The 18,357-nt window shown below is 43.6% G+C and overlaps 1 protein-coding gene across 2 annotated transcripts in view; it reads left to right on the plus strand.

Moving 5' to 3' along the window:
- ERICH1 (glutamate rich 1) overlaps nt 1-18,357 on the plus strand; it is a 70,343-nt gene that overhangs the window by 21,909 nt on the left and 30,077 nt on the right. The window lies entirely within an intron of this gene.

An 18,357-nucleotide genomic window follows, 5' to 3' on the forward strand; every position in this document is an offset into this window, starting at 1 on the left:
CCTGTCAGAATCCAGGACATGGAAGCAAAGATCATGAACCTGATACAGGGTGGCTTCTCCGCTAACAACCATAGTGCCGAGTTCTAGCAATGGTCCACTGAATTTTTGTGCAATGATACAGCTCTCAGGTGTCAGTTTTGCTGATGCCTTTCAGATACACTTAAGAACACTCTGGCTCTGCATACTCCACCCTGTTCTTTGGGCGAGGCCATGACTCAGACCATTCAGTTGGATTCCGGAGAGGCGTTATGAGCAACAGGAGGTTTTGGACATTTTTCCCAAATATGTCCACCTACCTGAGGCTGAACTGATGGAAGGTGGAGCTGCCAGCTCTCAGACTGTGTAGAGGAGACATTGTCACAATCTTGGACTCTGCCTCTACTGTGGTCACACTGAACATTTTTTCAAGGAATGCTTGATACACTCTCAAGCAGACAAGCTGTCAGGAAAACGCCTAAGTCCTGGTGATTGTGGAGAAGGTCAACTACACTTCAAGGTTCCTTTTTACTCCTCTGATAAACTACTGCTGATCGTGGGACTTCTTTTCCAAAACCAGTCATTATCAGAGGTAGCTTTCATTGATTGTGGGTCTGCAAGACCTATTCAAATTGTTTGCATTGACAGGACACACTTATTTCAGAACCTTGTCCAGCTGGTAACAGAGGAATTCACACTTAAAGCAGTGTAAGGATTGTATTCACTCAGCTGCGTAGGAGGAAACAGGAGCCACATTCTCTTCAACGTCCATGTGAGTTTATTTGCGCCATAAACCATCAAATCCACAACAAAAGAGGTTAACAGTCTTTACATCAGGCAGACATGGCATTAATCTCCATAGCAGAGTCTGGAGCCACAGACACAGGAGGGATGTGGACGCATGGATGTCTGTGCACACTGCCAGACTCCCAAACACTCCCATGTGCTAAACATACCTCGATTACATAGCCTGTAACCACACCCACAGGTGAGGTATGGATCACATGGGCTGGTCACATGGTCATGACCTCACTGCAGGTCCTGAACCTCAACCACACACACAGGGAAGAAGAGGTACAGTTAGCACCCTCACCCAGAGGTGAGGTAATATGGGTAGCTAGACCCTCCCATCTCTCATAGCTACCCGCCACCCGGACCCAGGTGCACTAAACCCCATAATAGTGCTCATGTGCACTAACGACAGAATACTCCGGGTTGCATCGCAGGGAGCATCCATCCCTGTGACATATACCTCCCATTAACCATGCGACCACCAGTCACACCACAGCAGGGACACTTCACTCTGAGTCCATCTGTGTTTTTGATATTTTGCTTCTGGGTTGGTATTAGGATTACCATGGCTTATTTCCACTCCTGTTATTGATTGGTGTAGGAAGGATAGAAGGATATAGTTAAGTGGAGCACCAACTGTCATAAGAAATGTCTTAGATCTGTACATATTTGCTCTACAAGTCTGGAGGGTCTACCAGGGTACCTGAAAGACTTCCCCATTGCCCTTATGATTGCACTATTATTCTTGTCGCTAATGGCAAATTTCCTAAAGCTCACCTGTATAGTTTATGGAGTCCTGAATGTACCGCCATGAAAGAAAATGTAAACAAACGTTTATGAAAGGATCATATCCATCTTTCGTCCTCTCCTGTAGCTGCTGGATTTTTTTTTGTTAAAAAGAATGATGGGAGTCTCTGTCCTTGCCTCTAATTCCGTGAATTAAACAACCTGTCAGGTCCCCCATGCCCACTAATCAATCAGCATTAAGCAATTTGTGATTAAACTCCCTCCCTTAACAGCCCTATATAACATAATTCAGTTAAATAAATGCTCTAAAAAAGCATTTATAACCTCCGCTTTCCCTATGCTAATGAGGGCTTTGAAGAATAGACGCTATAGTGGAAGACTAGACCCTATGAGTTCTGACCTTATTAGTATGTCCACAATCCCGGGGACATCGTCCGAGTATTATACATGCTGCTGTCTCACGAGTTGGATGTTTGAAATCCGGGGGGGGCATGTGTCTGAAGAATCACTGCTGGTTGAAACCCACGTCCGGCTGACTGAACAAATCTCTGACTGCCTTGGTGAACTCCGGTAACTCAATCCTGCGCGACGTCACAAACTATGCTAATTGAGCTGAACCACAGCCAACGCGTTTCGAAAGCGGGCTACGTGCAATAGCCTTGACATATCAATAATTACACAATATAATTCTCAAAACAGATTTTTGAGAAACATTAACAAATATTGGGACATATTAAGAGAAGCCAAAATAATAGGGGAACTATTACCGAACCAACCCCGATTTGTATTCCTGAAAGCCAGCAGTATTGGCCCCTACTGTTCAACAATCAGATTCAAATAGTGGAGAAATTATACCATATATGAACATTAGAGACTTTTTTCTTGCAACCGTTATCCACTACAAAAAAAAAATAATAATGGAGAAAAGCAATTTATAATCAAGCATTGTATTACTTGTCAAACCACCGTGGTCATTTACAGCATTAAGTGTCCTTGTCTAAAAAAGTACGGTACATTGGTCGTCCCAAAAGAACACTCAGAAACAATGGGCAAAAATATATGCAATATAAATAAGAAATTTGACCGACACCCTCTATCCAAATGTTATGCAGCTAAGCATGGTGGTTCCACTGCAGGTACAAAATATGGGGGATCCAAGTAGTGAAATAATATTGGCGAGGAGAATTTATTTAAAAAAAATGTTCTGCACAGAAAGCCAATGGATATTCGAATTAAACACCTTGAAACCAAATAGCCTTAGTAGTGAAATTAAGCTGCTTGAATTTCAATAATAAGAAAAATCACCTTGCATAACATTAATTCTGGCTAAAAACATAATTGTCAATATGACCCTAGAGCTATATTAGGACGACTCCTGCCAGCATTGGCCATCTTTGATGAAAAAAGACTCCCGCTTTCGAAAGGCGTTGGAGGTGGTTCAGCTCAATCGCTTGTGACATCGCGCAGGATCAGGTCACTGTAGTTTACCAAGGCAGAGATTTGTTTACCCTCAGTCAGCCAGATGTGGCTTTCAACCGGTAGTGATTCTTCAGACGTGTGCCACCGGTCGGGGCGCCATCCAGATCTCACACAACCACCTTGTGTGACAGCAGCATCTATCATACCCGGACAACAGGATGACTTGCCGGGACTGTGGACATACTAGTGAGATCAGACCTCATAGGGTCTATTTCTTCTATATTGTACTCATTGATTATTCTGAAGTTTCTTGCCACGTAACCAATTAGCCAACTGTCTTTATAGATTAAGGCTGTTCTCCATTGAGAAGGACACGGCGATCATTACCAAAACTGACACAATTATCACCAGTGTGTACATAAGGATCATCTTATATGGAAAACTTATACCTACCTATACAAGCTGTGACTATCACTCCTCAAAAATTCTGATCTCTCTACTAGTGATGAGTGAGTATACTCGTTGCTTGGGTTTTCCCGAGCATGCTCGGGTGTCCTCTGAGTATTTCGGCGTGCTCGGAGATTTAGTTTTCGTCGTCTCAGCTGCATGATTTGCGTCTGCAAGACAGGCTGAATACATGTGAGGAATGTCTGTTTGTTAGGGAATTCCCACATGTATTATTATTATTTTTAGAAAAATACATAATAAAAACAACCCCAGTATATTCTTCCCATGGCGCCTTTTGGAATCTGTTCTTTACTTACAGGCTTTATTTACATTTTACACCAAAAAAAGAGAATGGACAGCACCACCAAAAATCATACATTCATCTAATGCCACTAGGCAAAATTCTATATAACTGAACATGAGGTTCTTGGTTTAACATTCTGATCAGACTGTATGAAGCCCACTGCCACGCCACGGCGACCCTCTTAGTGGGTCCCTTATTTACGTTTGGTAACACGTAGATATTGCTACCCAAACAGGCAGCTGGGAATTGAATTGAGTGCCAAGCACCAGTGCTACAGATTGTTCTGTCTTTTTGTTTCTTTACTACAGAGGCGAGATAAGCGGACGCATATTCCGAGTCTGCTTTACCATTTCTGTAAAATACGTTGAATAACATTTTGCAGATCTCCTCAGCTTCATACGTCAAGTGGTGGATATGTTTATGAAAAGTCATGTACTTGTAAAGGTCACCTACCTTTTCTAGGAATGTCTGAGCGCACCGCTGCCGGTTACGGCTTATGAGCCATCGCTTGGGTGGGATTTTTAATGTCTAACTCGCCATGTTGTCTGCCATTTGTGACAAAGAAATTGTATTGTCTGGAGCTGTAAGAGCAGTCATTACTATGTCTACAATGGTCATTTAGTAAATCTCCTGCATTGCTGAAGTAGCGTTTTCATCTCTACTTGCATGCTTTGTATTCCACAAGCAGCAATAAGGTCAAACTTTTCTATGGTCCCACTTATATAGTAAAGAGTTTTTCATTCTGTTTCCTGGTATTCAAGTCAGAAGTCAATGTTTGCATTATCTTGTGATGCATACAATAGTGGTCAGCCCACTCTCCGTTTCTGTAGCTATTCTAGTTTAACCCCTTAATGACCCATCCAAATTATTCAAATCTGACTTGTGACTTTATGTGGCAATAGCTCTGGAACGTTCCAACCTATCCTTGTGATTTTTAGGCTTTTTTTTTTCTTTCCATGATACCTTATACTTAATGTTAGTGGTAAATTTGGGTCGATATGTTTTGCTTTTATGTGCAAACAATTTTCAAGCTTTGAATGTTTATAACTTTAGTCCAGATAGTCACATCACACAAAATAGTTAACACATTTCATTTCCCATATGTCAACTGTACATCAGCATCTTATGTAAAATGTCCTTTTATTTTGTTAGGGTTTAGGTTAGGGTTTGTTAGAAGGTTTAAAAACGTATCATCAATTTTTCATTATTTTTCAAGGAAATTTACGAAACTTTTTTTTTTGTGAATTATTCAGTTTTGAAGAGACTTTGGGGGCCATACAGTTGTGGCCAAAAGTATTGACACCCCTGCAATTCTGTCAGATAATACTCAGTTTCCTCCTGAAAATGATTGCAAACACAAATTCTTTGGTATTATTATCTTCATTTAATTTGTCTTAAATGAAAAAACACAAAAAGAATTGCCCTAAAGCCAAATTGGATATAATTTCACACTAAACATAAAAAAGAGGGTGGACAAAAGTATTGGCACTGTTCGAAAAATCATGTGATGCTTCTCTAATTTGTGTAATTAACAGCACCTGTAACTTACCTGTGGCACCTAACAGGTGTTGGCAATAACTAAATCACACTTGCAGCCAGTTGACATGGATTAAAGTTGACTCAACCTCTGTCCTGTGTCCTTGTGTGTACCACATTGAGCATGGAGAAAAGAAAGAAGACCAAAGAACTGTCTGAGGACTTGAGAAACCAATTTGTGAGGAAGCATGAGCAATCTCAAGGCTACAAGTCCTTCTCCAAAGACCTGAATGTTCCTGTGTCTACCGTGCGCAGTGTCATCAAGAAGTTTAAAGCCCATGGCACTGTGGCTAACCTCCCTAGATGTGGACGGAAAAGAAAAATTGACAAGAGATTTCAACGCAAGATTGTGCGGATGTTGGATAAAGAACCTCGACTAACATCCAAACAAGTTCAAACTGCCCTGCAGTCCGAGGGTACAACAGTGTCAACCCGTACTGTCCGTCGGCGTCTGAATAAAAAGGGACTGTATGGTAGGAGACCCAGGAAGACCCCACTTCTTACCCCGAGACATTAAAAAGCCAGGCTGGAGTTTGCCAAAACTTACCTGAAAAAGCCTAAAACGTTTTGGAAGAATGTTCTCTGGTCAGATGAGACAAAAGTAGAGCTTTTTGGGCAAAGGCATCAACATAGAGTTTACAGGAGGAAAAAAAGGCATTCAAAGAAAAGAACACAGTCCCTACAGTCAAACATGGCGGAGGTTCCCTGATGTTTTGGGGTTGCTTTGCTGCCTCTGGCACTGGACTGCTTGACCGTGTGCATGGCAATATGAAGTCTGAAGACTACCAACAAATTTTGCAGCATAATGTAGGGCCCAGTGTGAGAAAGCTGGGTCTCCCTCAGAGGTCATGGGTCTTCCAGCAGGACAATGACCCAAAGCACTAGAAAATGGTTTGCGAGAAAGCACTGGAGACTTCTAAGGTGACCAGCAATGAGTCCAGACCTGAATCCCATAGAACACCTGTGGAGAGATCTAAAAATGGCAGTTTGGAGAAGGCACCCTTCAAATATCAGGGACCTGGAGCAGTTTGCCAAAGAAGAATGGTCTAAAATTCCAGCAGAGCATTGCAAGAAACTCATTGATGGTTACCGGAAGCGGTTGGTCGCAGTTATTTTGGCTAAAGGTTGTGCAACCAAATATTAGGCTGAGGGTGCCAATACTTTTGTCTGTCCCATTTTTTGAGTTTTGTGTGAAATGATCAATGTTTTGCTTTTTGCTTCATTCTCTTTTGTGTTTTTTCATTTAAGGCAAATTAAATGAAGATAATAATACCAAAGAATTTGTGTTTGCAATCATTTTCAGGAAGAAACTGAGTATTATCTGACAGAATTGCAGGGGTGTCAATACTTTTGGCCACAACTGTATATTGGAAAACCTCCAAAAGTGATACCATTTTTAAAACTGTGCTCCTAAACAAATTCAGGGCAGATAAGTACGCTTGCGCAGGAGCGCGATGCCGGGAGGCATGAAGCAAGCAGGAGGGAGGCGATCATAAGAAAATGGGAGGCGCCGGACCCCGACCTGCGACACCCATAGGACCGGACCATACTGGACTGCCCCCCGGGTGAGTATAATAAAACGTATTTTTCTTATCTTTCAGGTCGGATTATAGAATGCTGTACATAAGCCCTTAAAGGCAGTGGCCACATCTTATAGCGGCCAAAACAGGTGACAGTTTCCCTTTAAATAGGAAGTGCCTATGCTCTTTTAAGCATCTAAATGCCATAGTCACTATTGACAGCAACATCTAAGGGATTAGACGGCGATAGTTGGTGCGAACAGTGGTCTTGAACAATGCCGCAGGGTAATCAGCTACAGTGTACACCTTCTGCATTTTCACCCATCAAGGGATTCTATTCACTTACAGTGCTTTGCGAAAGTATTTGGCCCCCTGGAACTTTTCAACCTTTTCCCACATATCATGCTTCAAACATAAAGCGATACCAAATGTAAATTTTTGGTGAAGAATCAACAACAAGTGGGACACAATTGTGAAGTTGAATGAAATTTATTGGTTGTTTTAAATTTTTGTGGAAAGTCAAAAACTGAAAAGTGGGGCGTGCAATATTATTCTGCCCCTTTAACGTAATACTTTGTTGCGCCACCTTTTGCTGCGATTATAGCTGCAAGTCGCTTGGGGTATGTCTCTATCAGTTTTGTAAATCGAGAGACTGAAATTCTTGCTATTCTTCCTTGGCAAACAGCTCGAGCTCAGTGAGTTTTGATGGAAATCGTTTGTGAACAGCAGTTTTCAGCTCTTTCCACAGATTCTCAATTGGATTCAGGTCTGGACTTTGACTTGGCCATTCTAACTCCTGGATATGTTTATTTGTGAACCATTCCATTGTAGATTTTTCTTTATGTTTGGGATTATTGTCTTGTTGGAAGACAAATCTCCGTCCCAGTCTCAGGTCTTTTGCAGACTCCAACAGGTTTTCTTCAAGAATGGTCCTGTATTTGGCTCCATCCATCTTCCCTTCAATTTTAACCATCTTCCCTGTCCCTGCTGAAGAAAAGCAGGCCCAAACCAGGATGCTGCCACCACCATGTTTGACAGTGGGGATGGTGTGTTTAGGGTGATGAGCTGTGTTGCCTTTACGTCAAACATATCGTTTGGCATTATTGCCAAAAGGTTCAATTTTGGTTTCATCTGACCAGAGCACCTTCTTCCACATGTTTGGTGTGTCTCCCAGGTGGCTTGTTGCAAAATATAAATTACGCTTTTTATGGGTATCTTTGAGAAATGGCTTTCTTCTTGCCACTCTTCCATAAAGGCCAGATTTGTGCAGTGTACGACTGATTGTTGTCCTATGGACAGACTGTCCCACCTCAGCTGTAGATCTCTGCAGTTCATCCAGAGTGATCAGTCTTCTCCTTATTTGAGATGAAAGTCTAAAGGGACAGCCGGGTCTTGGTAGATTCGCAGTGGTATGATACTCCTTCCATTTCAATATGTATGTAGATTTCAGCGCTGAGATCTCATCTCCCGAGATCTTGGTGCTAAGATCTCCATCTGCGCATGCTCCGCCCCCTGGTGGCCATTTACCCGTAGTCCACCGCACAGGAGGAAACCATGGAACTGCCGGGGGCTCTGGCCTTTCACAAAATGTCGGCAGAGCCCCCTCGCAATACAGCTGGACACAGGGCAGCGTAGTGGGAGCACGGGACACAGGGCAGCGGCAGCACCGGACACCCTCAGCGGCGCGCCGATAAGATATATACACATTTATAAGACGCACCCTCGTTTTTAGGGGGGAGAAAAAGTACGTCTTTTAATCCGAAAAATACGGTATGTATTTTTTCATTAACTTTTGTTCTCAAAATAGTCACTATTTTTTCAGATGTAAAAATCTTTTTCCATTAAATAATTTGATAAATTTGCCCTTTTTTCCAAAAAATGTATTATAGTTTCACATGTCTTGCGTTGGTGCCCTAACACTTTGCATTGTTCATACTCGTATGGTGGAAGCAAAGCTGAACTTTGAGATCCTGAGAAAACAGCAAAAAAGGCAGCAAATCATGCTTTTTGTTTGCAGCTTTTTTACTGGCAAGGAGATCAAGTTTTGGTTGTGGCAAAAAGCAACGTGTGAACATAGCCTTAGGAGACTTGAAGCCTTCCATTTTGTGATCATTTGTGCTACACATAATCTCCTATGAACGCTGGCCACGGGCTGTGCTGTGACGCCTGAAACACGTTGATAACACAACTTCTTGTCGGTACTATGATGAATTTTATCCTCTATTTTTGCAAAAATCTGAGTGAATAAAGAATTGTTTTTTCACTTCATCGTTGAGCTGGATTTTTTCTTCATTGGAATTCTATACACCAAGACACGGCGATTCCGTGCTCCGAGCCTCATGATGTCCTGATCGGTGAGCTGGGTTGTTTTATAGTCTTTTGGAGACCCTTGGCTGTCATGCCAACCCATCTCCACCCCATGATCATGTGACAGATGCCGATGGGCGGGTCTTATGACGCTCTTTCAGCTCACTTGGATTAAATGATTGACAGCGGCATTTAACATTTTAATAGCCACGGGTGGATCGCTATTCTACCCGCGACATCCTGTCTCAGAATTCCCAGCCATGATTGTGTGTGCCATTGGCCAGTAGTCTGCCTTAAACTGAACACCTGCCTCTCTGTGATGCCTGTATGCAGTTTGACAGACAGGAGATCAGAAGCAGACTTAGGCCATAGTCACACGTTCAGTGTTTGGTCAGTATTTTACCTCAGTACCTGTAAGCCAGAACCAGGAGTGGGTAATAAATCCAGAAGTGGTGACGTGTTTTTATTATACTTTTCCTCTGATTGTTCCTCTCCTGGCTTTATGTTACAAATACTGAGGTAAAATACTGACCAAATACTGATAGTGTGCATGTGGCCTAATACTCATCCTTCTTGTATTACATCTTGGTGTCTTTGCTGCTACAGACAGATGACACCAGACAACAGGCAGTACACAGCAAGTTGACATGTAGTAACAGACCAAATCATTTTTTTCTCAGGCTGAAGGCATCATTTTGGATAAATACTTTATTATTTTCTTAGTCACACCCTTGGCCATCAGATGGGCTTAGTTTCTTAAAACAGATGCCATTTACACTAATCGACCAGAATTTTATCACTTTGGAGCATTTTGTCCAGGTACACAAGATTGTTTTTGTTCTGTCCATCAAATGATAGATTCATGACACATTTAAGCAGCACAGAATTTTGGACTGAAAAAAAAAATTGAAATAGTGGTAAAAGATGGACGCTCATTTTTAAACTTTTCATATTGATGACAAGTAGTGAATGGAGACTAGTGTTCTGAAAACTATAAAATGATCCATATAAATGTAGATAGCCAGGTTAGTGTTTCTGAAATGTTCAAGGGAAGCCGGCGTTACATTCATGCTGCCCAAACCATGGGTAACATTAATCAGAGCCTGACGGTGATGGCAGCCAGGTATGTTTTACTCAAGCACCACAGCGTTTTAGAGAAAACATACTTTGAAAACCTATGCGAGGACTAGGGAGAGGCCTGTTATAGCAAGGCTCTGATTAATGCTACCTGTGGTTCAGGCAGCTTGAATCTGGTGCCAGGTAAGTAATTTAGTCTTTACTTTATATTACACTAATCCTGACTTACAACCTGTCCAGAGCTGAATCCAAAGTTCTGCTGATCATCATTACAAACCCCTAAGGCTACTTTCACACTAGCGTTTTTTTGCGCTGCGTTTGGAGCGCACATGAAACGCATGTCAAAAGCACATGTAAACGCTGTGTTGTTTTGTAGCATTATTGTGCGCATAACAACAAAAAATTGCAGCGTTTTTATGCGTTTGTAAGTATTTTTCATGCGTTTGCATTTTTTATGCGCAATAAACAGGAGAAAAAATCCTTGAAAAATTCTTGCAACACACTCCACCAATGGGACACCAGTGGGCGTGTCTATGGAAATTCTTTATATAGATCCTGTTTACACCTGAATTCTTCACATTTGCTTGCATTTGACTTAAGAAACATGGATCTGCGCTGGAAGAGCTTTTACTCTGACTTGGATCTGGACATGAGGACGGCTCAGGCTTATGCCGTTGCTTGCCATGAACAGAGGGAGAGAGAGAGGCAGCGACGATGGCATCAGCGGCGTATGTGGATACCGTATATACTCGAGTATAAGCCGACCCGAGTATAAGCCGACCCCTCTAATTTTGCCACAAAAAACTGGGAAAACTTATTGACTCGAGTATAAGCCTAGGGTGGGAAATACTCCATAGATTATTCGCCAATATGGTGTCCCCAGAAGAAGCTCCATAGATTATTCCCCCATATGAAGCTCCATAGATTGTTCCCCCATATGCTGCCCCCATGAAAAGCTCCATAGATTGTTCCCCCATATGCTGCCTCCCATAAGAAGCTCCATAGATTGTTCCCCCATATACTGCCCCCATAAGAAGCTCCTTACATTATTCCCCCATGTGCTGCCGCTATTGCTGCATGTAAAAATTAAAAAAAAATGACATACTTACATCTCCGTATATTCATGAGTTTTAATGAGCGGTACCACGTGACCGCTGAAGGCAGGAAGAGAGCGCGGAGAAGCTGGGGGCTCAAGAGACAGCGTCAGGATGGGTAAGTATGACCTGACACCCCTCCGACCCCCCCCGGTGTATATGACTCGAATATAAGCCGAGAGGGGGACCTTCAGCCCAAAAAAATGGGCTGAAAAAAAATCGGCTTATATACGGTACATCCCATTATGGAACTCCGGGAGAGCCGTGGAGTGTACCACACCCTCTACAGTGAGCTCCAGGCAAACCCAGAGAAATTTACGGATTATACCTGGATGTCCCAAGAAACCTTTCACTATTTGCTTGTTCGGGTAAAAGAAGTCATCCGGAGACAGGACACGCATCTCCGGCGTGCGATTACTCCTGAGGAATGGCTCCTGGTCACATTAAGGTACGTAGTTTTGCTAAACCAATGCCTGTTGATTTTTCTTGCTTGTGACATGTACTCTTCAAAATCTGGCAGAATTACAGTTCTGCCATGTCGGTAACTACAAGCTGCGTTAATTTTTTGATGGCATGTATTGAACCAAAGGCTACAGAATTTTTTTTTTTTTTTTTTTTTTTTATGTAACGTGTGTAAAAAAATTACATAAACACAAATATTAATTTTTGTTGTTTTCTTTCTGTCACAGATTCCTGACTACTGGAGAGACCCTCTCCTCACTGCACTTCCAGTACCGGATTGGAATTTCCACGTTGTCTGGAATTGTAGCGGACACCTGCCGAGCTCTCTGGAACGTTCTTTGTCCTGAATTCATGCCCATGCCAACCGCAGAAAAGTGGTTGGACATCGCTGATAGATTCTGGACTGTCTGCAATTTCCCTAACTGTTTGGGAGAGGTGGATGGGAAACACATCCGGATTATCAAGCCCAAAAAAACAGGCTCTGAGTTCTTTAACTACAAAAAGTACTTTTCTACTGTACTGATGGCCATTGCGGATGCAGATTGTACGTTTATTGCAGTGGACATTGGGGCATTTGGCCGTGGGAATGACTCTCAGGCTTTTAAGACATCGGACATGGGCAGGAGGTTGTATGGCAACAACTTCGATTTCCCCATGCCACGTCCTCTTCCCAACACTGAAGGTCCGCCACAGCCATTTGTAATGGTTGGTGATGAAGCGTTCCAGATGTGCCAACACCTCCTGAAACCCTACTCCAGCCGGGACTTGGACCTACAAAAAAGAATTTTCAATTACAGGCTGACCAGAGCCAGGAGAACAGTAGAGTGTGCCTTCAGTATACTTGTATCTAGATGGCGCATTCTTGGCACAGCTATTAATCTGAAACTGGAAAACGTGGATGAGGTGGTCAAGGCCTGTGTTGTTCTACATAACTTTGTACTTTCTCGAGAGCACCCGAACTTTGATCTTGATGATGTTGATTCTCATCCATTGCCTGAATTTACACAGCACCCTCTCAGGTCATCCGTTGACCAAATGAGGGACCAATTTGCGGCATACTTCAGCTCAGATGAAGGACGGGTGGAATAGCAAGAGCAAATGGTTTAAAAAATATGTCTTGCGTGTTGTTTATATGTTAATAAAAAAAAACGTTTAGATACCTGTACTGAGTGCAGTCTCTGTTTTTACACTCCCAATACCATTACCAAGTAGCCAGGTGTATCAGTGAATTTATGATGCTGTGTTTTTTTTCATCATGAATTCACTAATACTCCTGAGTTGGTGACTATATAGATTATGTGGTTATTTACAAGGTATATCTATAGTTCCTTACATTTTTTAAATGAGAACAATAGATATACCTTGCACTCAACACCATCCTCTATAGCAATGGTTTTAAAACTTTACTCCTAATGTCAACCAACATATCATGTTTAAATTTTTTTTTGAACTCCAATGTAATTACTAAAAACATGCTATGTTGGTTTGGTTTGAACACTGTAGTTAGGGAAACCAACTCTATTCAGTTTGCAATACACCAGATATCTCGATTACCGACGTTTCTTGTGTCAGTCTTGGAGATATGTTTTGTCAACGAAACCAATCTACATCGTCACCAACTCCACAAGGTTCAACAACAGATCATGTTGTAATGAAATCCATAGTTGCTAAAAAATTTTCAAACAGAGGATTCCATACAACATGATCTTTTGTTGGTCCTTGAGGACTGGAGTTGGGGAACCCTGCTGGATGCACTCTGCAATATTCCTAGAATGTAGAGACTGTTCTGGAAAACAAGTGTCACACAAGAAACAGTAATGGAGATATATGTTTTTGCTAAAACCCTAAGTGTATGGCGCAGTGTGTGTAGTCGGCAATAGACACAGTAAACCGATACCAATTTTTTGAAAGCACAAGTGCACATTTAATAATCTTTATTTTTTTTATATAGCGCTAACATATTCCGCAGCGCTTTACAGTTTGCACACATTTTCATCACTGTCCCCGATGGGGCTCACAATCTAAATTTCCTATCAGTATGTCTTTGGAGTGTGGGAGGAAACCGGAGTGCCCGGAGGAAACCCACGCAAACACGGGGAGAACATACAAACTCCTTGCAGATATTGTCCTTGGTGGGATTCGAACCCAGGACCCCAGCGCTAACCACTGAGCCACCGTGCTGCCCACATTTATTTTGAAACCAAAAAGAAACCAGAAAAATTTTATTATGAAAGACGTTTGGGGGAAGATTGGGATACTTTGGGTGTGTGGAGAGACGAGGAACGACTGGAGGTAGAGGAAGGGGTTCTAGGAGAAGGGGTGACAAAAGTACTGGGGGAAGGGAGCTCTGGAATGGACATTGAGGCAGGTTGAGATACATTATGAGGAGACGGTGGATGGACAAACAAAGTTTTTTTTTTTTTTTTTTTTTTTTTGCTTTTTTGGGACAGGCATATCCTGCCCCGACCTACTTGCAGCCTGTGACCGCCTTTCTTTTGTAGTCCGCCTGGTGACTGTCGAGTGTGGCGTTGCCCTGTAAAATAGGGAATGCGGATCACCCCGTAGCTGCTCTGTGGTGGCGGTGCTGCTCAAAGTGGCAGTGGCGGTGCTCCTAGAAGGGGAGCATGTTGGGTTGGTGCTACGTGAATGAGGCTGCGTATCACGTATCTCAGCCAAAGTTCTTGGGGGACTATGAGGAGGAGAATTGGTGGCGCTGCTCTGAAGTTGAGGAGTGGTGGTGGTGCTCCTTTGATGAGGAGTGGTGGTGGTGCTCCTTTGATGAGGAGTGGTGGTGGTGCTCCTTTGATGAGGAGTGCTGGCGGTGCTCCTTTGATGAGGAGTGCTGGCGGTGCTCCTTTGATGAGGAGTGCTGGCGGTGCTCCTTTGATGAGGAGTGCTGGCGGTGCTCCTTTGATGAGGAGTGCTGGCGGTGCTCCTTTGATGAGGAGTGCTGGCGGTGCTCCTTTGATGAGGAGTGCTGGCAGTGCTCTGTTGCTGAGGAGTGCTGGCAGTGCTCTGTTGCTGAGGAGTGCTGGCGGTGCTCTGTTGCTGTGGAGTGCTGGTGTCGGTGGCCCAAGCAGGTTCTGTGGTGGTTTGGCTCCAAGCTGGTGGTGCTGTGGCGGTGGTGGTGCTCCATACAGGAGCAGCGCTTGCCATAGTGGTGGTGGCAGAGGAGTGTCCAGCAGCACTTAGACTTGAGGTGGTGTAGTGATGTCCGGCTTCGCTGGGAATGCAGGTGGCCGTGTAGTGTTATGCAGCAGAAGTCAGTAGTGTGGTTAAGCGAGTCAGCGGTGGAACTGTTGGAAATGACACCACTGACTGCTGAACATACCGATTCTGCTGCATAGCCTGCAAGTAAGCAGTGTTGCAGGCCTGTAACACACTCAGCTGTTGCTCAGGACTAAGGTGTTCCGCCATGCCCTGTTCAATTTTACTGAAAAAATGGTGCTCTGGTCTGTTGAGGTCGGCCTCCAGACTGTCAAGGCACTGGTCGACAGAGTGGAAGCGGTGTTCCATGTGGCTAAAACCACACACCATCAGGGAAAAACCGCTTTCCGTTCTGGCGGCCAGCGCCTTGAGGCTGGCCTTTAAGGCCTCGCTCAAGTGCATGAACTCGGGCATGACATTCCTGTCCAAGGCCCTATGCCGCTGAAGGGGAGTGCCCGCATAACCAGTGACAGAGAACTGGGACAGGGGAACACCTGATGGACCAGCTTCCTGGTCACCAGCTGTTTGTGTTGCTGACCTGCAAGCTGCTTCCTGGCTGTCGGATGGCTGGGACAGGTCCGAGGTCGATCGATGAAGAACCGCTCCCGGGACAGGGTCAGGTTTCAGGGTGCTGCTCCAAGTGCTGTGGAAAGAAAGGGAAAACATTAGTATAATGTATTTACAAGAAGCATCACCTGTGGAATAGAAAAGCACATAGTAATAACAAAGCAAAAAAAAAACAACTTACGCTCTGCTGGCAAGGACCGGTCTCAGGAAAGCCAATTCGCGATGGTAGCGGTACTTTCTTCTGCACCTTGCCGCAGAACCACTCTGAACCTGTCCCTCAGCACGAACATCAGTGTTGAAGCGGTCCTTCATCGAGCACCAACGTGTGTGGATTTTTTGCACTGTTGGTAAAAAAAAAAAAAAAAAATTAAAAATGCACTACTTTAACGTCATTCTCACCACACACACCTGATTGAACGCAACAGTCACTGCTGCAGCACCAATAAAATTCTAGACACAATGCGTAACTGTTGATACTGAGGACACTGTTATGTTTCCTGCTACAATATATGTATCAGCGAAAACAGTATCAGGAACAAGAGTGAAAACAGGATCAAGACAGCAGTTGAAAAATCAATCACAGTTCTCAACAAGGCATTGGTGCTTTTCATGCAAGAATATATCTTGCCAAAAAAAAACACCACCACCGTCAGGTCCACAAAATAATGCAGCAGTTGAAGACACAAATCAATCACAGTTCTCAACAAGGCATTGGTGCTTTTCATGCAAGAATATATCTTGCCAAAAAAACACCACCACCGTCAGGTCCACAAAATAATGCAGCAGTTGAAGACACAAATCAATCACAGTTCTCAACAAGGCATTGGTGCTTTTCATGCAAGAATATATCTTGCCAAAAAAACACCACCACTGTCAGGTCCACAAAACAATGCAGCAGTTGAAGACCCAAATCATTCACAGTTTTCAACAAGGCATTGGTGCTTTTCATGCAAGAATATATCTTGCCAAAAAAAAACACCAGCACCATCAGGTCCACAAAACAATGCAGCAGCTGAAGACACAAATTAATCGCAGTTTTCAACAAGGCCTTGGTGCTTTTCATGCAAGAATATATCTTGTAAAAAGCACATCAGGTCCAAAAATAAATGCTGTATCACAGAGCATCTTTATACTTACTGAACGCCCTTTTTGAAGCTGCAGAGGCGCTGTCTCAGCCATCCATCATCCCTGCGGCCACCTCATTCCAGAGCTGCCGGGTCACCACTGTGTCTTTGTACTGCTGGTCACGGCTGTCCCACAACGGGATGCGCTCCTCAACGAGGTGGATGAGGTGCTCGTTGTCGAGGTAGACTTCGTCATCCCGCCGTGGAACCTAGAAAAAAAATATAGAATGTTTAGAAGTATGGAAAAGATACAAAAAGAAAAAGAAAAGAAGCAAAAGAAAGACAGAAAAAAATATATATATACTCACATTGCGTCTCCTCGCCACGACTTGACTACGCAGCTCCCGCTCAGAATCCTCAGACTGCTCCCGCTCAGACCGCTCCCGCTCTCCATCTTCACTGCCCGTGTCCGATGTCTGTAAAGAAAGAAAAAATTAAAACACATTTCTAGAGGAAGCTATACTTACCAAAAGGCAGCAACATGCTCACCTCACGATCAGCAAGACATGCTGAAAAGAAAAAAAAAAATACATTAGTACATAATAAATTGTACAGGATACACAGACATTATTTTTAAGAATACTCACATTTTGGCTCCTGAAGCTTGAATCCACAGGTAGAAGGCTCTTGTAGGCTCTTGTCTGGTCTCTGCAAGGCTGTATGTAATTGTCTGACCCTGAAGACACCTTCTTTTATGTACACTCATCCAAAACAATGTTGCTTGTTTAGGGGGGAGTTCTAGACAAGTTTATAGACATTGTTTACTCAAATTGCGTTCACGCAGAAGGCGCTGACGTGCGCGGTGCCAAGCGCTCATCAGCGACCACATAGACTGTAATGCTATTTTTGTGCGCACACCGAGTGCACACATGCGCACGCGATTTTTTTTTAACGATGCCGCCGGAAAAAAAGCAACATGTAGCGTACGGTGCGTCTGGGCACACACCTGTAAAATGCGCAGCGCACGCTAACCGCTGAAGAGCGCGTACATTCGCAAGACCCTGTGATCACCATGTTAAAGATAGGGGGACATTGCACGTGCGCCCGATAGCGCACATTGCGCTGCGCGATCGAACGCTAGTGTGAAACCAGCCTTATTGAATGGAAATTAGGCACATCCTAGCCACTTACTTGAGCTTCTATACAGCAGCTGAACAGTTTTTATCCCTACATTAGATTACATTATCCTGTTTACATCTCAGAAATCTGATAAAAGCCCAATAGAAACTGCGGTTGAGTTCAGCTCGGGAGCCAGCATATTTGTGAATGCAGCTCTGGATTCTCATTAACAGTTAAAGCACCACTACAGCGTTTTATTTATTGCACCGCTAGAGTGGTGCTTTTAAATGTAATTCCCCCGCCACTGTTTGATACTCACCTGCCGTCGTCTCCTTCATCCCTTTCCAGCGTCTCTCCCGACGCTCTCCGACAAAAAGTGACCTGCTGGTAGCTCCGGTGTTTCATGGAGGTCTCTTTTCAATACAAGTCTATGAGTCCCTTATTCTGGCTCTCATAGACTTGCAACCAGTCAGAAGATACGGACACAAGATGGCGCCGCTGGCGGTGTCAATGACAGGTGAAGCCGCCAGAAGTGAGTATAAGAACGGGTGAGGGGGCTTACATTTGAAACGCCACTCTAGCACTGAAAAACACAACCCGCTGGAGTGGCGCTTTAAATGGGTTTTCTTAGTTGGATATGAATAATAGGAAAGTAAATGGAGCTGTAACTCTCACTATAAAATGCTTATTGCTTTCCCATGCCCTCTAGTGTGATATAA

This window comes from Dendrobates tinctorius, unplaced genomic scaffold (genome assembly GCF_039654945.1).
Source record: "Dendrobates tinctorius isolate UK_male_01 unplaced genomic scaffold, ASM3965494v1 ptg000107l, whole genome shotgun sequence".
Lineage (NCBI taxonomy): Eukaryota > Metazoa > Chordata > Amphibia > Anura > Dendrobatidae > Dendrobates > Dendrobates tinctorius.